The sequence below is a fragment of the Hypanus sabinus genome, chromosome 26 (genome assembly GCF_030144855.1).
Source record: "Hypanus sabinus isolate sHypSab1 chromosome 26, sHypSab1.hap1, whole genome shotgun sequence".
Taxonomy (NCBI): domain Eukaryota; kingdom Metazoa; phylum Chordata; class Chondrichthyes; order Myliobatiformes; family Dasyatidae; genus Hypanus; species Hypanus sabinus.
In genome coordinates, this window is record NC_082731.1 from 5,955,875 (window position 1) to 5,979,109 (window position 23,235).

General features: G+C 52.2%; 1 protein-coding gene across 2 annotated transcripts in view; it reads right to left on the reverse strand.

Moving 5' to 3' along the window:
- LOC132381813 (MAP/microtubule affinity-regulating kinase 4-like) overlaps positions 1-23,235 on the reverse strand; it is a 309,243-nt gene that overhangs the window by 141,781 nt on the left and 144,227 nt on the right. The window contains exon 1 of one of the 2 annotated variants that reach the window (XM_059951417.1): positions 16,383-16,456. The exons of the other annotated variant lie outside the window; for it this stretch is intronic. The gene's annotated coding sequence lies outside the window, so the exon portion shown is untranslated. Of the gene's footprint in view, positions 1-16,382; positions 16,457-23,235 lie in introns of those variants that run through there. 2 annotated transcript variants of the gene reach the window in all.

The following is a 23,235-nucleotide window of genomic DNA, read 5'->3' on the forward strand; positions in this document are numbered from 1 at the left end:
TGTCTATTGCATACCACTGACTCTCAAAAATACCTAGACTATACCTCTTCCCACCCCATTACTGGTAAAAATGCCATCCCCTTCTCTGCATTCCTCCATCTCCGCTGCATCTGCTCTCAGGCTGAGGCTTTTCATCCCAGAATGAAGGAGGTGTCCTCCTTCTTCAAAGAAAGGGGCTTCCCTTCCTCCACCATCAACACTGTCCTCACCCACATCTCTCCCATTTCACACACGTCTGCCCTTTACTCCATCCACCTACCACCCTACCAGGGATAGGGTTCCTCTCCTCACCTACCACCCCACCAGACTCCACATCCAGCACAGAATTCTCCATAACTTCCGCCAATTCCAATGGGATCCCACCACCAAGCACGTCTTTCCCTTCCCCCACTACTTTCTGCATTCCACAGGACTCGCTCCCTACGCGACTCCCTTGTCCGTTCACCCCTCCCCACTGTTCTCCCTCCTGGCGCTACCCTTCTAAGCGGAACAAGTGCTTCACCTGCTCCTGCGCCTCCTCCCTCACCACCAATCAGGGCCCCAAACAGTCCTTCCAGGTGAGATGACACTTCACCTGCGAGTCTGTTGGGGTCATCGATCGTATCCCATGCTCGCAGAGTGACCTGTATAACAGCGGGACCAGATGCAGATTGGGAGACAGCTTCACCGACGTACCATCCGCCAGAAAAAGTGGGATCTCCCAGTGGCCTCCTATTTTTAATTCCACTTCCCGTTCCCATGCCCATCCTCGGCCTCCCCTACTGTCGCGATGAGGCCACACTCAGGTTGGAGCAGCAGCCCTTTATATTCTGCCTGGGTAGCCTCTAATCCGATGGCAGGAACATTGACTTCTCAAACTCCCGGTAATGCCGCCTCCTCTCTCCTTCACCATTCCCCATCCCCTTTTCCCTCTCTCACCTTATCTCCTGACCCATCACCTCCCTCTGGTGCTCCTCTCCCTTCCCTTTCTTCCATGGCCTTCTGTCCTCTCCTGTCAGAGTCCCCCCTTCTCCAGCCCTGTATCTCTTTCACCATCAACTTCCCAGCTCTTCTCTTCATCCCTCCCCTCCCCTCCCCGGTTTCACCTCTCACCTCGTGGTACTTCCTCCCCTTCCCCCTACCTTCCAACTGTGACTCCTCATCTTTCTTACTCCAGTGCCGCTGAAGGGTTTCAGATCGACTGTCGACTCTTTTCCACAGACGCTGCCTGGCCTGCTGAGCCCCCCCCCCCCCCCACAACCACCCCAGCATTTTCCGTGCATTGCTAACATTTCCAGTAAGTTTTTTTTTCCCCCAGAATGCCCAGTTGATGGAATCATCAGAGAAGGCAACAACGTGACTCTGACATTATTGTTAACTAGGCCACCACCATCGCAAGATGCTAAGACAGCAATGACAATCTGGGTTCAGTTCTGCCGCCTCTGCGGGGGGTTTTCACGTTCTCCCTGTGACCACGTGGGTTTCCTCTTGATTCCTCCCACGGTCCAAAGACACACGGACTAGAAGGTTAACGTGGGTGTAGCTGGGCGGTGCAGGCTCCCTGGGCTGGAAAGGGTTGTAACTATGCTGGATCTCCTAGTAAAATAACACTTCCCGGGCAGAGCCTCAGAGTACAAGGACGTCCCATTAGAACAGAGATGAGGAGGAGTTTCTTTAGCCAGAGTGTGGTGAATCTGTGGAATTCATTGCACAGTCATTGGGTGTATCTGAAGTGGAGACTCAATACAAGCCTAACCACGAGGCAATTTACAATGAGCCTACCAACCAGTAGGCCTTTGGGCCGCAGGAGGGAGCAGAGGCACCTGGAAAAGCCCACGCGGCCGTGGGGAGAGAGCATACAAGTGCTTACAGGCAGCGGTGGGGATTAAACCTGAGTCAGCTGTCCCATAAGGCACCCGTGCTAGCCACTTCCTACCGCACCCCGGACTCAACAGGCCGAATATTCGAATTCTGCTCCGACGCAGGGGCACTTGGATTGTGTGGAAGGAAGAGTGACGGCTGAGAGGGCTGCTGGCCAGGAAACATCAGGCTCGGTACTGCCGTGAGACCGGCCGGGGGATGGCGGGGCGCACGGAGAGACGGGACCAGCAACTGCCTCAGGTAGACACTGCACGCCCCTCCCTTGATTCTCCACTCTTACATCACAGCGGTGTCACCCCATCCGAGGACTCTGAGACCCCTAGGACCCCCTTTAGGGGTACTTGGTGCATATTACTGGGAGCTCCCTGTGACTCCTCGAACATATTTCCTGCCAGCTTTCCTTCTCCATCTTGTCGTCAATTGTGCCGATTGGTGGAGTTACGTTTAGGTGGTTGCAACCATGAAAGTATTGCTGGCGAGCGCGGGAGGTGATCTGAGACACCGGCCACTCAAGTCCGTCAGACAGAAACGCTTTCCCCTCCGTTTATCAAACACTGCACAGTCTGCTGACACAAAACTGTCTTGTTTTGTATTCCTGACAGACACTCTCAGGTGACGTGAAATGTTCGTTAATCTCCACTTTGTTTGGGTGAGGTGGCTGATCACACAAGTGAAAGTCAGGGCCAATACTGGCACTGTCAGTACTCCAATTCTCTCTCACCCCAGGCCACCGAACCACATCCATCTCACAGCAGAGGAGCTGAAGCCTAATTAAAGAACTGCCTCCACTCACGAGAGACAGAGCCGTTGAAATCGGAACAAAGCAAGGCCTCAGTGCGAAGGCCGGGAACAATCTGCAGTCTCATTCATGGAGCTGGGACAGATTACAGGCCCTCACTGTTAACAGGCAGTCATCCAGCTGGAGTCTGGGCAGAGGACACAGTAACTCTCCCACATACAATGCAGTCTACACAGGGAAAGAATCCTTCAGAACTAATGTCACTGCAATAGGCTGCGAAACTTCTTGTTATGTGGCACAGTACATTGTAACACATAATAATAAAAAGCTGTAAACTAGAATATATATACATAAAAAATATTAAATTAACTAAGTAGAGCAAAAAAAAAGCAGTGAGGTAGTAGTGTTCATGGGTTCAATGTCCATTCAGAAATTGGATGACGGAGGGGAATAAGCTGTTCCTGAAACATTGAGTGTGGGTCTTCAGGCTCTCGTCCCTCCTCGCTGATGGCAGCAATGAGGAGAGGACATGCTCTGGGTGATAGGGTCCTTAATGATGGACGCCACCTTCTTGAGGCACCCCTCCTTGAAGATGTCCTGGATGCTGGGGAGGCTCGTACTGGAGCTGACTACGTTTACCATTTTCTGCAGCTTCTTTCGATCCCCCACCCCCATACCAGATAATTATGCAGCCAATCAGAAATCTCTCCATGGTATATCGGTAGAAATCTGTGAGAGCCTTTGGTGACGTACTAGTACCTAATGAAATAGCTGCTTGCCGTGCCTTCTTTGTTCTTTGGGCCCAGAATAGATTCTCAGAGATGTTAACACCCTGGAACTTGAAACTGCTCACTCTCTCCACTTCTGATCCCTCTACGAGGACTGGTGTGTGTTCCCTGATCTTACCCTTTCTGAAGTCCACAATCAGCTCCTTCGTCTTGCTGACGTTGAGTGTGACACCACTCAACTAGCTTGTGTATATACGCCTTTTCGTCACTGTCCAAACTTCTGCCAATAGAGTGTCATCAGAAAATTCATAGATATCATGTTAGCTGTGCCTTTACCGAGCGGCTCAGTCATGGGTGGAGACAGAGTCGAGCAGTGGGCTAAGCACACACCCCTGAGGTGCACCAGTGCTAATTATTAGCGAGGAGGAAATGTCGTTTCCCATCCGCACAGTCTGTGGTGTTCTGGTGAGGAAGTTGAGGATCCGGATGCAGAGGGAGGTGCTGGGGCTTTTCGATCAGAGCTGTGGAATCATCGTGTTAAATGCTGAGCTCTAGTCAAGAAACAGCGGCCTGTTCAGGTGATGCAAGGCAGCATGAAGAGCCGGTGAGATTGCGTCCGCCTCGGACCTGTTGTGGCAAAAGGCAAACCGCAGTGCGCCGGAGTCCTTGCTGAGGCAGGAGTTAATTCTAGCCATGACCACCATCTCATCACCAGAGATGTGAGTGTTACTGGATGGTAGTTGTTAAGGCAGCTCTCACTACGTCTCGTAGGCACTGGTACAATTGCTGCCCTTTTGAAGCAGGTAATAACTTCTGACTGGAGCAAAGAGAGATTGAAGATGTCTTTGAACACACCTGCCAGCTGGTTGGCACAGGGTTTCAGAGCCCTGCCAGGTACCCCCATCGCCTTGAAAGACAATCTGACTTCAGCCTCCGAGACAGAGATCTCAGGGTCTGCAGGGATCCTCATAGCTGACGTTTTACTCTCCCTTTCAAAGCCAGCAGAAAAGGCATTGAGCTCATCGGGGAGTGAACCTGATGTTAGGTTTCGTTATTGGCCTGCAAACCCCGCCAGAGTTGACGCGCATCCAATTCCACCCCTAACCCCATTCAGAATGGTTACCTCGCCTTCTCATATTGCCCTGGATCACCAGAGTTGAACGCCACAGATCCAGCGGAATATCCACAGCACTGGTTCAACCACAGCTTCGGATTCAGCTACGTTCTTGTGGGCACCCACACAGGTCAGAATGAAGTCAGCGACAGCTGAGGCGCACTTTCCTTCAGATTGGAAGATGAATCAAGGCCAGTCCACTGTCAGCCCCCCTGTGCTTCCCTTGTTCATGCCTCTACCGCTGCTTCAGTCGTCAGTCTCCGCCGTTTCTCAGGGAGAAAGGTGCAGCCAGGTGATCAGACTTTCCAAAGGGTGGGCATGCGACTTTCAGTAGCAGGACCCCATTAAAGAATGGAGCATAATACTGCCATTCGGCCCATCTAATTCCAGCACAATGTGATGACACAGTGTGAGTGGGGATTACATTGGCCTCATTTGTCACAACATACATAAAAACATATGCCAAATATATCATGCGCCCCAATGTTGACTTTTGACTAACTGACCTGCTGAGTTCCTCTGTGTGCACGTTAAATCAGCAAGCGTGGCTGCACTTCTGATGCCCCTAATTTACTAATTAGTGGCAGGGAAGTGCAGCACCCGGAGGAAATGTACACCACTGTAGGAAGAACATAGAAACACCCCACAGATAGCGCCAAGATTCAAACCCTAACCTGTGATCGTTGGCGCTTCACAGCCATGTGCTAACCGCTAGACGAACATGCCAGCCCATTCAGAGGGAAGGGCAAGGAGTCAGAGACTTTACACAAAGTTCAAAAACATACCAATTCACTGAGAGAAGAACAAAAATGAGGGGGTTTGATGGCTCTGGACCTGTACTAAATGGGGGTAGGGGAATCTCAGAACACAAGAGCAGGGATGTGATGTTGAGGCTCTATAAGACACTCGTGAGGCCACACTTGGAGTATTGTGTGCAGTTTTAGACTCCTTATTTTCAAAAGGATATACTGATATTGGAGATGGTTTAGAGAAGATTCAATGTTAATGTTAATTCAATGTTAAAAGGCCTGAATAGATTAGATATGGTGAGTTATTTCCCATGGTAGGGGATTCTAGGACAAGAGGGCACAACTTCAGGATTGAAGTACGTCCTTTTAGAACAGAGATGTGGAGAAATTACTTTAGTCAGAGGGGGGTAAATCTGTGGAATTTGTTGCCACGAGAGGCCAAGTCATTGGGCGTATTTAAAGCAGAGATAGATAGGTTCTTGATTAGCCAGGGCATCAAAGTGTATAAGGTGAAAGCAGGGGAGTGGGGATGACTGGGAAAATTGGATCAGCCCATGATTGAAGCAGACACGATGGGCTGAATGGCCTACTGCTCCAATATCTTAGGGTCTAATCTCATTGAAAGCCATTAAATATTGCAAGGTGTGGATAGAGTGGATGCAGAGAGGATGTTTCCTGTAGTGGGGAGTCTAGGACCAGAGGACACAGATAGAGTGGATGTGGAGAGGATGTTTCCTATAGTGGGGGAGTCTAGGACCAGAGGACACAGATAGAGTGGATGTGGAGAGGATGTTTCCTATAGTGGGGGAGTCTAGGACCAGAGGACTCAGATAGAGTGGATGTGGAGAGGATGTTTCCTGTAGTGGGGGAGTCTAGGACCAGAGGACACAGATAGAATGGATGCAGAGAAGATGTTTCCTGTAGTGGGGAGTCTAGGACCAGAGGACACAGATAGAGTGGATGTGGAGAGGATGTTTCCTATAGTGGGGGAGTCTAGGACCAGAGGACACAGATAGAGTGGATGTGGAGAGGATGTTTCCTATAGTGGGGGAGTCTAGGACCAGAGGACTCAGATAGAGTGGATGTGGAGAGGATGTTTCCTGTAGTGGGGGAGTCTAGGACCAGAGGACACAGATAGAATGGATGCAGAGAAGATGTTTCCTGTAGTGGGGAGTCTAGGACCAGAGGGCCCAGCATCACAACAGAAGAGCAGAGATGAGGAGGATGGTGAATCTGTGGAATTCATTGCCACAGATGGCTGAGGAGGCAAAATCATTGGGCAGATTTAAAGCAGAGGTTAATAGGTTAGTACGGGTGTCAAAGGTCACGGAGAGAAGGTAGGAGAATGGGGTAGAGAGGGAAAATAAATCAGTCATGATGATATCTGGGAGGAGACTCGATGGGCTGAATGGCCTAATTCTGCTCCTATCATTTACGGTCCAAGTCACTTAATTATTTCCTGCCTTCATCCCAGAACCCTTAATCCCCTTAAAAACCCCATCAATCTCTGCCTTAAATACATGCACAGCCCCCATGGCAAGAATTCCACAGATTCACCACCCTCTGGCTGAAGAAATTCCTTCTGGGGAACGCTGGAAGCAGGAGTGAAACACTCAGCCTCTCTGCCTGTCCCTCGCACTTAGTAAGATGATGGCTGCTCCGATCATGGCCTCTGCTCCAGTTTGTATCGAGCTCTCAGTCACCCAGACTCCAAACTACATCACGGTTGTTGTGTTATAGCCGACGTCGATCTCTCATCCTGGAGTGACACTCAATCAAGGGTATTTTGGGGGCCATTTTGCCTCATCCCAGGAAGTCGACCTGGTTCTTTCCTCCTGACCCCAACAGGGTTTTAGATCTCATCCAGCATTCAATAATCATTGCTGATATTTCTTCTCTCGTCCCCATTCACTCACATTCTCCCCGCGTTGCTTAATACCCTGATCAATCAGGATCTCTCAAGAACACCAGAGATTCTGCAGATGCTGGAAATCCACAGTAATACACACACAATGTTGGAGTAACTCAGCGGACGGCATCTATGAAGAGGAATAAACAGTCGATATTTCAATCTATTCATCTCTGCCTTAAATACACCTAATGACCTGACCTCCACAGCCCTCTGTGGAAACAAATTGCACAGATTCACTGCCCGCTGGCTGGAGCAATTCCAACGGCCTTACCTTGCAGGGGGTGCCCAGTACATTGAATGAGGGGCCAGAGGAAGTGGCTGAGGCACCTACAATAATATCATTTACAAAGCACTTGGATTGGTACATGGCAGAGTGGACAATGTGCTCCGCATAGTTTGGATGGGCTGAATGGCCTGTTTCCATGAGATAGGTCTAATGGGATTTTCCTTTGAAGTTTTGCCTGGTTTGGAGGGGGGGGGGACTCTGATGACACTGGCTGCTTTATCAAGATGGTGGGAAGTATAGACAGAGGAGAGGCTGAGCTGAGGTCACAGGCAGATCAGTTGCCTCACGAGGCCGCGGTGCATCCAGGCAGGATGCTCCCCACAGTGCATCTGTACAGATTGGTGAGGGCCGGCATGCCAAACTCCTCCGGCCTCCTGCTTCAGGTGCATTTTCTTGGCCAGGGCGTCTGGGGCTTGGAGCCAGATTTGCTGGGATTGGACGCTCCTGAGCGACCCAGGCCTCCCTCCCAAGTAGCTCCGGACTACAAAACTGCAACCTCAAAGGCCCTTCACACGGCCTCAGACCACCTGGACAACACAAACACCTACGTCAGCGTGCCGTTCATCGACTATAGCTCAACATTTAACACTACCATTCCCGCAATCCTGACTGAGTAGTTACAGAACCTGGGCCTCTGTACCTCCCTCTGGAATTGGATCCTCGACTTCCTAACCGGAAGAGCACAATCTGTGCGGATTGGTGATAGCATCTCCTCCTCGCTGACGGTCAACACTGGTGCACCTCAGGGGTGTGTGCTTAGCCCACTGCTCTACTCTCTCTAAACCCATGACTGTGTGGCTAGGCATAGCTCAAATACCATCTATAAATTTGCAGATGATACAACCATTGTTGGTAGAGTCTCAGGTGGTGATGAGAGGGCGTACAGGAGTGAGATATGCCAACTAGTGGAGTGGTGCCACGGGAACAACCTGGCACTCAGCGTCAGTAAGATGAAAGAGCTGATTGTGGACTTCAGGAAGGGTAAGAAAAAGGAACACATACCAATCCTCATAGAGGGATCAGAAGTGGAGAGAGTGAGCAGCTTCAAGTTCCTGGGTGTCAATATCTCTGAGGATCTAACCTGGTCCCAACATATTAACATAGTTATAAAGAAGACAAGACAGCAGCTATTATTAGGAGTTTGAAGGGATTTGGTATGTCAACAAATACATTCATAAACTTCTACAGATGTACCATGGAGAGTGTTCTGACAGGCTGCATCACTGACTGGTATGGGGGTGGTGGTCTACTGCACAGGACCGAAAGAAGCTGCAGAGGGTTGTAAATCTAGTCAGCTCCATCTTGGGTACTAGCCTACAAAGTACCCAGGACATCTTCAGGGAGCGGTGTCTCAGAAAGGCAGCGTCCATTATCAAGGACCCCCAGCACCCAGGGCATGCCCTTTTCTCACTGTTACCATCAGGTAGGAGGTACAGGAGCCTGAAGGCACACACTCAGCGATTCAGGAACAGCTTCTTCCCTCAGAATGCAATCTTTCAAAGCCACCTCTCATGCCATAAACCCTTAGAGATTACAGGCCAATTCTGAGCAACTTTCCCAGGAAAGCCCCCTCATCTGAGCTTTAGCAAACTGACACACACGGTATAGAACAGAAAAGCGAGGATGTAATGCTGAGGCACTGGCCAGGCCTCATCGAGTACTCTGAGCAGATTTGGGCCCCTGATTTAGAAAAGGATGTGCCGACATTGATGAGGGTTTAGAAGAGGTTCACGAGAATGACTCCGGGAACAAAAGGTTTATCGTTATGAGGAGCATTTCAAGGCTCTGGGCCTCTACTTGCTGGAATTTAGAAGAATGAGAGGGAATCTCCTTGAAACCTATCGAATATTGAAAGGTCTAAGTAGAGATGATGTGAAGAGGATGTTTCGTATGGTGGAGGAGTCCATTTAGAATGGAGATGAGGAGGAGATTATTTAGCCAGAGGGTGGTGAATATGTGGAATTTGTTGCCATAGGCAACCGTGGAGGCCAACTCAATGGGTATATTTAAGGCAAAGATTGATGGGTTTTGATGAGTCAGAACATGAAGGGATGCGGGAAGGCGGCAGGAGACTGGGGCTGAGAAAAAAATGGATCAACCGTGATGAAATGGTGGAGCAGACTTGATGGGCCAAATGGCCTAATTCTGCTCCTATGTGTTATGGCCTCAGTAAAATCCTGATGAACGGCAAATTTTCCAGAGCACTGTGTCCTTCTCTTTACCCACTCGGCCTTTGAAACACACACAAAACTTCTGATTACACTTCAGCAACATTGTGACAGGTTGACACTAAAGTGGACATTTTTCAACATAGGAATTGCATTCCTTCTTGTACAACTGGTGCATAATCTACGCTTCTGTTGTGAATGCGGCCTGCAAGATGCTACGTGCCTGAATGGTTTTCTGGGAATACGTGCATGTGCTTGTCACAATAAACTCAATTTTGACCATTTCAATTAACACACAAACACATTTTTAATTCACCTTCCTCTTTAAAAAAAAAGTTACACAGTACTTTAATACAATTAGTTTTTTCAGCAAACCAGATGAGTTTAAAGAGAGGGTAGAAACAGGGTTCCCTTGAGGACCTTCAAGGGCCATCAAGTTCAAAGTTCATGAAATCCACCTCGTTAATTGACTTTTGCACTTTTTTTTATAACTTATAGTTTTTATGTCCTGCTCAAAACAACAAATTTCAAGACATATGTCAGCAGCAATAAGCCTGATTCTGATGAGTAAACTTTAGTAATGAACCAGATGGGGAACTAACGGAATTTCTGATCAACAGGATTGCAGATTATCGGAGTTCTCTGTGTTCCATGGGGATGAAGCAGGATTTAGGAAGCAGAGGAAACGGCAACGGAAAATGTAAATGGACAGAAGCTGGGGATTGATATGAGGCGTTTGAATTGATGGTATGTGGAAGGTCACCAAGACCACACAGGAAAGCCAGGCACGTCACAAGCAGGTTGGGCTGGTCTCGGGGGCAGAGTCAGACGAGGCCAAGGTAGTGAGGAACGTCTCTCAGAGGCCACTCTCCCGGGGGGGGGGGCAGAGTCAGATGAGGCCAAGGTAGTGAGGAACGTCTCTCAGAGGCCACTCTCCCGGGGGGGTGCGGCAGAGTCAGATAAGGCCAAGGTAGTGAGGAACGTCTCTCAGAGGCCACTCTCCCGGGGGGGTGCGGCAGAGTCAGATGAGGCCAAGGTAGTGAGGAACGTCTCTCAGAGGCCACTCTCCCGGGGGGGTGCGGCAGAGTCAGATAAGGCCAAGGTAGTGAGGAACGTCTCTCAGAGGCCACTCTCCCGGGGGGGTGCGGCAGAGTCAGATGAGGCCAAGGTAGTGAGGAACGTCTCTCAGAGGCCACTCTCCCGGGGGGGTGCGGCAGAGTCAGATAAGGCCAAGGTAGTGAGGAACGTCTCTCAGAGGCCACTCTCCCGGGGGGGTGCGGCAGAGTCAGATAAGGCCAAGGTAGTGAGGAACGTCTCTCAGAGGCCACTCTCCCGGGGGGGGGGGGGCAGAGTCAGATAAGGCCAAGGTAGTGAGGAACGTCTCTCAGAGGCCACTCTCCCGGGGGGGTCGGCAGAGTCAGATAAGGCCAAGGTAGTGAGGAACGTCTCTCAGAGGCCACTCTCCCGGGGGGGGGGGCAGAGTCAGATGAGGCCAAGGTAGTGAGGAACGTCTCTCAGAGGCCACTCTCCCGGGGGGGTGCGGCAGAGTCAGATAAGGCCAAGGTAGTGAGGAACGTCTCTCAGAGGCCACTCTCCCGGGGGGGGGGGGGGCAGAGTCAGATGAGGCCAAGGTAGTGAGGAACGTCTCTCAGAGGCCACTCTCCCGGGGGGGTGCGGCAGAGTCAGATAAGGCCAAGGTAGTGAGGAACGTCTCTCAGAGGCCACTCTCCCGGGGGGGTGCGGCAGAGTCAGATGAGGCCAAGGTAGTGAGGAACGTCTCTCAGAGGCCACTCTCCCGGGGGGGTGCGGCAGAGTCAGATAAGGCCAAGGTAGTGAGGAACGTCTCTCAGAGGCCACTCTCCCGGGGGGGTGCGGCAGAGTCAGATGAGGCCAAGGTAGTGAGGAACGTCTCTCAGAGGCCACTCTCCCGGGGGGGTGCGGCAGAGTCAGACGAGGCCAAGGTAGTGAGGAACGTCTCTCAGAGGCCACTCTCCCGGGGGGAGGGGGGGGGCAGAGTCAGATAAGGCCAAGGTAGTGAGGAACGTCTCTCAGAGGCCACTCTCCCGGGGGGGGGGGGGGGGCAGAGTCAGATAAGGCCAAGGTAGTGAGGAACGTCTCTCAGAGGCCACTCTCCCGGGGGGGTGCGGCAGAGTCAGATAAGGCCAAGGTAGTGAGGAACGTCTCTCAGAGGCCACTCTCCCGGGGGGGTGCGGCAGAGTCAGATGAGGCCAAGGTAGTGAGGAACGTCTCTCAGAGGCCACTCTCCCGGGGGGGGGGGGCAGAGTCAGATGAGGCCAAGGTAGTGAGGAACGTCTCTCAGAGGCCACTCTCCCGGGGGGGTGCGGCAGAGTCAGATGAGGCCAAGGTAGTGAGGAACGTCTCTCAGAGGCCACTCTCCCGGGGGGGGGGGGCAGAGTCAGATGAGGCCAAGGTAGTGAGGAACGTCTCTCAGAGGCCACTCTCCCGGGGGGGTGCGGCAGAGTCAGATGAGGCCAAGGTAGTGAGGAACGTCTCTCAGAGGCCACTCTCCCAGGGGGGTGCGGCAGAGTCAGATAAGGCCAAGGTAGTGAGGAACGTCTCTCAGAGGCCACTCTCCCGGGGGGGTGCGGCAGAGTCAGATGAGGCCAAGGTAGTGAGGAACGTCTCTCAGAGGCCACTCTCCCGGGGGGGTGCGGCAGAGTCAGATGAGGCCAAGGTAGTGAGGAACGTCTCTCAGAGGCCACTCTCCCGGGGGGGGGGCAGAGTCAGATGAGGCCAAGGTAGTGAGGAACGTCTCTCAGAGGCCACTCTCCCGGGGGGGTGCGGCAGAGTCAGATAAGGCCAAGGTAGTGAGGAACGTCTCTCAGAGGCCACTCTCCCGGGGGGGGGGGGGGGCAGAGTCAGATGAGGCCAAGGTAGTGAGGAACGTCTCTCAGAGGCCACTCTCCCGGGGGGGGGCAGAGTCAGATGAGGCCAAGGTAGTGAGGAACGTCTCTCAGAGGCCACTCTCCCGGGGGGGTGCGGCAGAGTCAGATGAGGCCAAGGTAGTGAGGAACGTCTCTCAGAGGCCACTCTCCCGGGGGGGGGGCAGAGTCAGATGAGGCCAAGGTAGTGAGGAACGTCTCTCAGAGGCCACTCTCCCGGGGGGGTGCGGCAGAGTCAGATGAGGCCAAGGTAGTGAGGAACGTCTCTCAGAGGCCACTCTCCCAGGGGGGTGCGGCAGAGTCAGATAAGGCCAAGGTAGTGAGGAACGTCTCTCAGAGGCCACTCTCCCGGGGGGGTGCGGCAGAGTCAGATGAGGCCAAGGTAGTGAGGAACGTCTCTCAGAGGCCACTCTCCCGGGGGGGGGGCAGAGTCAGATGAGGCCAAGGTAGTTAGGAACGTCTCTCAGAGGCCACTCTCCCAGGGGGGTGCGGCAGAGTCAGATAAGGCCAAGGTAGTGAGGAACGTCTCTCAGAGGCCACTCTCCCGGGGGGGGGCAGAGTCAGATGAGGCCAAGGTAGTGAGGAACGTCTCTCAGAGGCCACTCTCCCGGGGGGGGGGGGCAGAGTCAGATGAGGCCAAGGTAGTGAGGAACGTCTCTCAGAGGCCACTCTCCCGGGGGGGGGGGGGCAGAGTCAGATGAGGCCAAGGTAGTGAGGAACGTCTCTCAGAGGCCACTCTCCCGGGGGGGGGGGGGCAGAGTCAGATGAGGCCAAGGTAGTGAGGAACGTCTCTCAGAGGCCACTCTCCCGGGGGGGGGGGGCAGAGTCAGATGAGGCCAAGGTAGTGAGGAACGTCTCTCAGAGGCCACTCTCCCGGGGTGGGGGGCAGAGTCAGATGAGACCAAGGTAGTGAGGAACGTCTCTCAGAGGCCACTCTCCCGGGGGGGGGGGGGGGGGTGCGGCAGAGTCAGATGAGACCAAGGTAGTGAGGAACGTCTCTCAGAGGCCACTCTCCCGGGGGGGGGGCAGAGTCAGATGAGGCCAAGGTAGTGAGGAACGTCTCTCAGAGGCCACTCTCCCGAAGGTGGATGGTTGGATCGTCAAAAGTGCCTAGAGGAATCTCCATCCCACTCTCTGTCGACCGGTTCCCTCTGGCCTGTCCAGGTCTGGAAGGACCTTGGCTGAAACTCGTCCCTCTCGCTGGAGAAACTAAATACGCCAATGGCAAAAGCAGCGAACCCCCGGACGGAGAGATGTTCTCGCCTCTCACTCTGTTGCTCAGGGAACAACGAGCTGGCACTCGGGCTCCAGTCTCAGGTTGCCGAGCTCCTCTGAAATCAGAGACCTTCAAGGGCCCAGTCCGTTGCAAACCATCTCCCTGAGCTCGAAGGAAACACTTGGCAACATATGGCCCACTCCAGCGCCCTGGCCTCCTGCGTTCCTCGGGTTTATCTTTCCTCAGCTTTCTGCAGACAAAGACGATCAGATTTCGCACAGCAGTCGGTCACCACTTACCCTCCCAACTACCAACTCAAATATTTATACAACTGGCTAATTGAGACAGGCTCGGCCAGGCTATCCTTGGCAACCTGGGACTCTGTAGATCTGATGCCTGTACAACACTCGGGCTGTAACAGGATGAAATTTGACCGAGCAGAAAGCACAAACCACGCAATAAACCAAAAGTGGTGAGCCTTTTTGAGAGTGACAATCGGGCTTCTAGAAATTTCTCTTGCATGCCATGCAATTTTAAGCAGAGATTGTCATTGAGCAATGAAATAATACAAAAATTATGGAGTTTTTTTTTTAAAAGAGAAAGGATGCCCTGTTGCTAATTTAATTGATTATTTAATTATTGATGAAAGCATAGCGGAGACTCCTCCGCTATTTGGGTGCAACCTCTGCGTGTCCACTCTTCAATATTCGACTGGTTTCGGGGAGATTGCCCCTCATTCGTGAGCCCAGTGCGACCCTCAACGTCCTTGAGCTGCTTGCCCAGCCAGAGCACAGGTCATTCTCCTGATCTGGGCAATCTCGAAGCAGGGAAGGGGGTGGGGTGGGTGGGGGGAGATGCAGGAGTGATTAGCACAGTCCAAAAGTTTACTGTTTATTCAGAGAGACAGTGCGGAACAGGCCCGTCTTGCCGAATGAGCCTCACCACACCGAGCTGACCCCAGCCTAATCACGGGAGAACTTAACAATGACCAACGTAGACCCCACTTACGGGACCACCTTTGGACTGTCGGCAGAAACCGGAGCACCCAGAGGAAACGGACACAGCCACTGCAAGAGCATACGAACTCCTTACAAAGGGTACAGGAGCCGAACCCCAAGGCCCCGAGCCGTGTTAGCTCCACGGTAACCGCTGCACGATGGGGGCAGACCACTTGTCCCCTCACTTGGAACCCGTCCCTTGCCCCAGAGGTGGCAAATCTTTGGAATTCTCCATTTGTAGGGCTGCAGAAACTCAAGTCACTGAAGTTCATTCAGAACAAGAACTGGTAGGTTTCTAAAAGTGAAAGGAACCCAGTGATGTGTATAGAACAGAACAACAGTACAGGCCCTTCGGCCCACAATGTCCTGCCGACCTACTCCACAATCAATCTACTCTCACACAGCCTAAAACCTCAATTTTTCTGACATCCTGTGCCCATCTAAGAGCATTAAATGTCCACAGTCTACGGCAGGAACGGTGTTGGTACAGAATGTCAAAGAAGAAAATCATAAACACAAGAGATTCTGCAAATCTAGAAATCTTGAGCAGCTTCTACTCCTCCCCCTCCCCCCCACCTTCTATGCTGGCTTCTACCTCCTTCCTTTCCAGTTGTGATGAAAGCTCTCATCCCAAAATGCCCTTAAGAGCAGAAGATATAGGGGCAGAATTAGGCCATTTGGCCCATCAAGTCTGCTCTGCCATTTTATCATGGCTGAACCAATTTTCCTCTCAGCCCCAGCCTCCCCACGTCCCTTCATGCCCTGGCCAATCAAGAATTATCAACTTCGGCCTTAAATACACATAAAGACCTGACCTCCACAGCTGCCTGTGGCGAAGAATCCCAGAGATTCACTACTCCCTGGCTAAAGAAATTCCTCCTCATCTCCGTTCTAAAAGGACACCTTCTATTCTGGTCTTAGACTCTCCCGCCATAGGAAACATCCTCTCCACATGCACTCTATCAAAGGCTTTCACCATTCAATAGGTTTCAAGTAGGTCACCCCTCATTCTTCTGAATTCTAGTGAATTCAGGCCCAGAGCCATCAAACGCTCTTCAAATGCCAAGCTGTTTAATCTTGGAATCATTTTCATGAACTTCCTTTGAACCCGCTGTAGTTTCAGCACATCCTTTCTCAGGGGCCTGGAACTGCTCACAGTACCCAAGTGAGACTTCACCATTGCTTTAACATTACGTCCTTGTGTCGCCTGTTTATTCCCCTCCGGAGATGCTGCCCGACTTGCTGAGTTCCTCCAGCGTCTTGTGCCGGTGGCTGAAGGTCAAAGGAGATCTTGTCGAATCGAGGAACAGGTTTAGCAGGCTGAATGGCCTACTCGGCCCCAGCACCCGCTATTCAACTGTCAAAGGCTCATGCCTTGGCAATGCTAGATAAGGTGCAGAACTGGTTTTCATAGCCCCTTTCACACAAACAGGACACAGCAAAGCCCCGGGCAGCTAAACCTATGAGGGAGGGCGCCACCGTAATGTGGGAAATGCAGACAACAAGATCCCCAAATGGCATCAGATCGACAGCTTCACAATGAAGCCAAAGGGTGTGGAACAGGTGAGGCCACAACAACAGCCCGTACTTTGCTACATCAATTTCTATAGTGAATGAAAGAAGGTCTCCCCTCCCTCCCTCCCTTCCAGTCCTGATGCAGGTCGGCACAAAACATCGACTGCTTATCCTTCGCAAAGACGCAGCCTGACCTGCGACACTCCCTGTGGGGTGCATTGCTCCAGGCTTCCAGCGTCTGCACTACCTCCTGTATCGACAGGGTCTGCCTCCGGAGACCACAGTGCGAAAATCCGCGACCGTTTGGAGACTGAAACAAGAACTTTGATCTCAATAGTGAGAATGTGAGTCCCCAAAGGTACAGTCCCAAAAACAAATAATAATGCAACCCACGTCCCTGAGTGACCAGCTCAGTCGACCGATGGCACATGGGTGTTGTTCTGGGACCAGGTTTCTGCAAGAACATACCACGATCTGCTTACCTGCTTAATAATAAACTCGTTCAGCAGCTTTCCTTCAGAGAGGGAGCAGTTCAAACCATCATCACGGACACTCCCCCCAGGTTCAGACCCAGCCTCTCTTCTACCCTGACACCCCCATGTTCCCATGCTGGTAGCAGGCTCGAACATGAAAATTATGCTGAATTGTCTCTGTGTTGGCTCTTCAACAGAGATTACTAGAACTGAAGTTAGTGGTGATGAGAGACCCACCCACATAGGTAATGTACTGTATCCCAGTGTTAGACAGTGACAGACCGACCCCACCGTACTGAGCCCAGTGTTATACAGTGACAGACCTACCCCCACCGTACTGAGCCCAGTGTAACACAGTGACAGACCTATCACCACCGTACTGAGCCCAGTGTTATACACTGACAGACCTACCCCCACCGTACTGAGCCCAGTGTAACACAGTGACAGACCTATCCCCACCGTACTGTAACCCAGTGTTATACAGTGACAGACCTATCCCCACCTTACTGAGCCCAGTGTTATACAATGACAGACCTATCCCCACCCTACTGAGCCCAGAGTTATGCAGTGACAGAACTATCCCCACAGTACTGTACCCCAGTATTACACAGTGACAGACCTATCCCCACCGTACTGAGCCCAGTGTTATACAGTGACAGCCCTACCCCCACCGTACTGAGCCCAGTGTAATAGTGACAGACCTAGCCACACCGTACTGTACCCCAGTGTTATTCAGTGACAGAACTATCCCACCGTACTGAGACCAGTGTTATACAGTGACAGGCCTATCCGCACCGTACTGAGTCCAGTGTTATACAGGCAAAGACCTACCCACACCGTACTGAGCCCAGTGTTATACAGTGACAGACCTACCCCCACCGTACTGAGCCCAGTGTTATACAGACAGACCTATCCCCACCGTACTGAGCCCAGTGTTATACAGTGACAGACCTATCCCCACCACACTGTAACTCAGTGTTAGACAGTGACAGAACTATCCCCACCGTACTGTGCCCCAGTGTTACACAGTGACAGCCCTACCCCCACCGTACTGAGCACAGTGTTATACAGTGACAGACCTATCCCCACCGTACTGAGCCCAGTGTTATACAGTGACAGACCTATCCCCACCACACTGTAACTCAGTGTTAGACAGTGACAGAACTATCCCCACCGTACTGTGCCCCAGTGTTACACAGTGACAGCCCTACCCCCACCGTACTGAGCACAGTGTTATACAGTGACAGACATATCCCCACCGTACTGTACCCCAGTGTTACAGTGACAGACCTAAACCCACCGTACTGTTCCCCAGTGTTTCACAGTGACAGACCTATCCCCACCGTTACTGAGTCCAGTGTTATACAGGGACAGCCCTACACCCACCGTACTGTACCCCAGTGTTATACAGTGACAGACCTATCCCCACTGTACTAAGCCCAGTGTTATACAGTGACAGGCCTATCCGCACCATACTGAGCCCAGTGTTATACAGTGACATACCTATCCCCAACATACTGAGCCCAGCGTTACACAGTGACAGACCTATCCCCACCATCCTGAGTCCAGTGTGATACAGTGACAGACCTATCCCCACCGTTCTGAGCCCAGTGTTCCAGTGACAGACCTACCCCACCGTACTGAGCCCAGTGTTATACAGTGACAGACCTACCCCCACCGTACTGTAATGCAGTGTTACACAGTGACAGACCTATCCCCACCGTCCTGAGTCCAGTGTGATACATTGACAGACCTATCCCCACCGTACTTAGTCCAGTGTTATACAGTGACAGACCTATCTCCACCGTTCTGAGCCCAGTGATACACACTGACAGACCTATCCCCACCGTACTGAGCCCAGTGTTATAGAGTGACAGACATATCCCCACCGTACTGAGCCCAGTGTTATACAGTGACCGACCTATCCCCACCGTACTGAGCCCAGTGTTACACAGTGACAGACCTATCCCCACCGTACTGTTCCCCAGTGTTTCACAGTGACAGCCCTACCCCCACCGTACTGAGCCCAGTGTAATAGTGACAGACCTACCCACACCGTACTGTACCCCAGTGTTACACAGTGACAGACCTATCCCCACCGAACTGAGCCCTGTGTTACACAGTGACAGACCTATCACCACCGTTCTGAGCCCAGTGTTACAGTGACAGACCTACCCCACCGTACTGTAACCCAGTATTACACAGTGACCGACCTATCCCTACCATACTGCACCCCAGTGTTACACAGTGACAGACCTATCCCCACCGTACTGAGCCCAGTGTTATAGAGTGACAGACCCATCCCCACCGTACTGAGCCCAGTGTTATACAGTGACCGACCTACCCACACCATACTGTACCCCAGTGTTACACAGTGACAGACCTACCCCCACCATACTGAGACCCATGCTACACAGTGACAGACCTATCCCCACCGTACTGTTCCCCAGTGTTTCACAGTGACAGACCTATCCCCACCGTTACTGAGTCCAGTGTTATACAGGGACAGCCGTACACCCACCGTACTGTACCCCAGTGATGTACAGTGACAGACCTATCCCCAACCTACTGAGCCCAGTGTTATACAGTGACAGACCTATCCCCACCGTACTGTACCCCAGTGTTACACAGTGACAGACCTATCCCCACCGTTCTGTACCCCAGTGTTATACAAACAGACCTATCCCCACCGTTCTGTACCCCAGTGTTATACAAACAGACCTATCCCCACCGTACTGAGCCCAGTGTAATAGTGACACACCTACCCACACCGTACTGTACCCCAGTGTTATACATTGACAGACCTATCCCCACCGTTCTGAGCCCAGTGTTCCAGTGACAGACCTACCCCACCGTACTGAGCCCAGTGTTATGCAGTGACAGACCTACCCCCACCGTACTGTAACGCAGTGTTACACAGTGACAGACCTATCCCCGCCTTACTGTGCCCCAGTGTTACACAGTGACAGACCTATCCCCACCGTCCTGTGTCCAGTGTGATACAGTGACAAACCTATCCCCACCGTTCTGAGCCCAGTGATACACAGTGACAGACCGACACCCACCATACTGATCCCAGTGTTACACAGTGACAGAACTACCCCCGCCGTACTCCACCACAGTGTTATACAGTGACAGACCTATCCCGACCGTACTGAGCCCAGTGTTATACAGTGACAGACCTATCCCCACCGTACTGAGCCCAGTGTAATAGTGACAGACCTACCCCGACCGTACTGAGCCCAGTTTTATGCAGTGACAGACCTACCCCCACCGTACTGAGCCCAGTGTTATACAGTGACAGACCTATCCCCACCGTACTGAGCCCAGTATTATACAAAGACAGACCTATCCCCACCGTACTGTACCCCAGTATTACACAGTGACCGACCTATCCCCACCGTACTGAGCACAGTGTAACACAGTGACAGACCTATCCTCACCGTACTGTACCCCAGTGTTATACAGTGACAGACCTATCCCCACCGTACTAAGCCCAGTGTTATACAGTGACAGACCTATACCGACCGTACTGAGCCCAGTGTTATACAGTGACAGACCTATCCCCACCCTACTGAGCCCAGTTTTATGCAGTGACAGACCAATCCCCACCGTACTGAGCCCAGTATTATACAATGACAGACCTATCCCCACCGTACTGTACCCCAGTATTACACAGTGACCGACCTATCCCCACCGTACTGAGCCCAGTGTAACACAGAGACAGACCTATCCCCACCCTACTGAGCCCAGAGTTATACAGTGACAGACCTATCCCCACCCGACTGAGCCCAGAGTTATGCAGTGACAGACCTATCCCCACAGTACTGTACCCCAGTATTACACAGTGACAGACCTATCCCCACAGTACTGTACCCCAGTATTACACAGTGACAGACCTATCCCCACCGTACTGCATCCCAGTGTTATACAGTGACAGAACTATCCCCACCGTACTGAGCCCAGTGTTATACAGTGAGAGACCTATCCGCACCGTACTGAGCCCAGTGTTATACAGTGACAGCCCTACCCCCACCGTACTGAGCCCAGTGTTATACAGTGACAGGCCTATCCCCACCGTACTGAGTCCAGTGTTATACAGTCACAGACCTACCCCCACCGTACTGTCCAGTGTAATACAGTGACAGACCTACCCCCACCGTACTGAGCCCAGTGTTATACAGTGAGAGACCTATCCGCACCGTACTGAGCCCAGTGTTATACAGTGACAGCCCTACCCCCACTGTACTGAGCCCAGTGTTATACAGTGACAGGCCTATCCCCACCGTACTGAGTCCAGTGTTATACAGTCACAGACCTACCGCCACCGTACTGTCCAGTGTAATACAGTGACAGACCTATCCCCACCGTTATGAGCCCAGTGTTACAGTGACAGACCTACCCTACCGTACTGAGCCCAGTGTTATACAGTGACAGACCTATCCCCACCGTACTGAGCCCAGTGTTATACAGTGACAGACCTACCCCCGCCGTACTCTACCCCAGTGTTACACAGTGACAGACCTATCCCCACTGTACTGAGCCCAGTGTTATACAGTGACAGACCTACCCCGACCGTACTGAGCCCAGTGTTATACAGTGACAGACCTATCCCCACCCTACTGAGCCCAGTTTTATGCAGTGACAGATCTATCCCCACCGTACTGAGCCCCAGTGTTAGACAGTGACAGACCTATCCCCACCGTACTGTGCCCCAGTGTTACACAGTGACAGACCTATCCCCACCGTACTGTACCCCAGTGTTACACAGTTACAGACCTATCCCCACCGTACTGTGCCCCAGTGTTAAACAGTGACAGACCTATCCCCACCGTCCTGAGTCCAGTGTGATACAGTGACAGGCCTATCCCCACCGAACTTAGTCCAGTGTTATACAGAGACAAACCTATCCCCACCGTTCTGAGCCCAGTGTTATACAGTGACAGGCCTATCCGCACCGTACTGTCCAGTGTTATACAGTCACAGACCTACCCCCAACGTACTGAGCACAGTGTTACACAGTGACAGACCTATCCCCACCGTACTGTACCCCAGTGTTACAGTGACAGACCTATCCCCAATGTTATGAGCCCAGTGTTACAGTGACAGACCTACCCTACCGTACTGAGCCCAGTGTTATACAGTGACAGACCTATCCCCACCGTACTGAGCCCAGTGTTATACAGTGATCGACCTATCCCCACCGTACTGAGCCCAGTGTTATACAGTGACAGACCTACCCCCGCCGTACTCTTCCCGAGTGTTTCACAGTGACAGACCTATCCCCACCGTACTCAGCCCAGTGTAATACACTGAGAGACCTATCCCCACAGTACTGAGCCCAGTGTTATACAGTGACAGACCTATCCCCACCCTACTGAGCCCAGTGATGTACAGTGACAGACCTATCCCCACACTACTGAGCCCAGTGTTTTACAGTGACAGACCTATCCCCACCATACTGTACCCCAGTGTTACACAGTGACAGACCTATCCCCACCGTACTGTACCCCAGTGTTATACAGACAGACCTATCCCCACCTTACTGAGCCCAGTGTTACACAGTGACAGACCTATCCCCACCATACTGAGCCCAGTGTAATAGTGACACACCTACCCACACCGTACTGTACCCCAGTGTTATACAGTGACAAACCTATCCCCACCGTACTGTACCCCAGTGTTATACATTGACAGACCTATCCCCACCGTTCTGAGCCCAGTGTTCCTGTGACAGACCTACCCCACCGTACTGAGCCCAGTGTTATGCAGTGACAGACCTACCCCCACCGTACTGTAACGCAGTGTTACACAGTGACAGACCTATCCCCACCGTCCTGTGTCCAGTGATACACAGTGACAGACCGACACCCACCATACTGATCCCAGTGTTACACAGTGACAGAACTACCCCCGCCGTACTCCACCACAGTGTTATACAGTGACAGACCTATCCCCACCCTACTGAGCCCAGTTTTATGCAGTGACAGACCAATCCCCACCGTACTGAGCCCAGTATTATACAATGACAGACCTATCCCCACCGTACTGTACCCCAGTATCACACAGTGACTGACCTATCCCCACCGTACTGAGCACAGTGTAACACAGTGACAGACCTATCCCCACCCTACTGAGCCCAGAGTTATGCAGTGACAGACCTATCCCCACAGTACTGCATCCCAGTGTTATACAGTGAGCGACCTATCCCCACCGTACTAAGCCCAGTGTTATACAGTGAGAGACCTATCTGCACCGTACTGAGCCCAGTGTTATACAGTGACAGCCCTACCCCCACCATACTGAGCCCAGTGTTATACAGTGACAAACCTATCCCCACCGTACTGTACCCCAGTGTTATACATTGACAGACCTATCCCCACCGTTCTGAGCCCAGTGTTCCAGTGACAGACCTACCCCACCGTACTGAGCCCAGTGTTATGCAGTGACAGACCTACCCCCACCGTACTGTAACGCAGTGTTACACAGTGACAGACCTATCCCCGCCTTACTGTGCCCCAGTGTTACACAGTGACAGACCTATCCCCACCGTCCTGTGTCCAGTGTGATACAG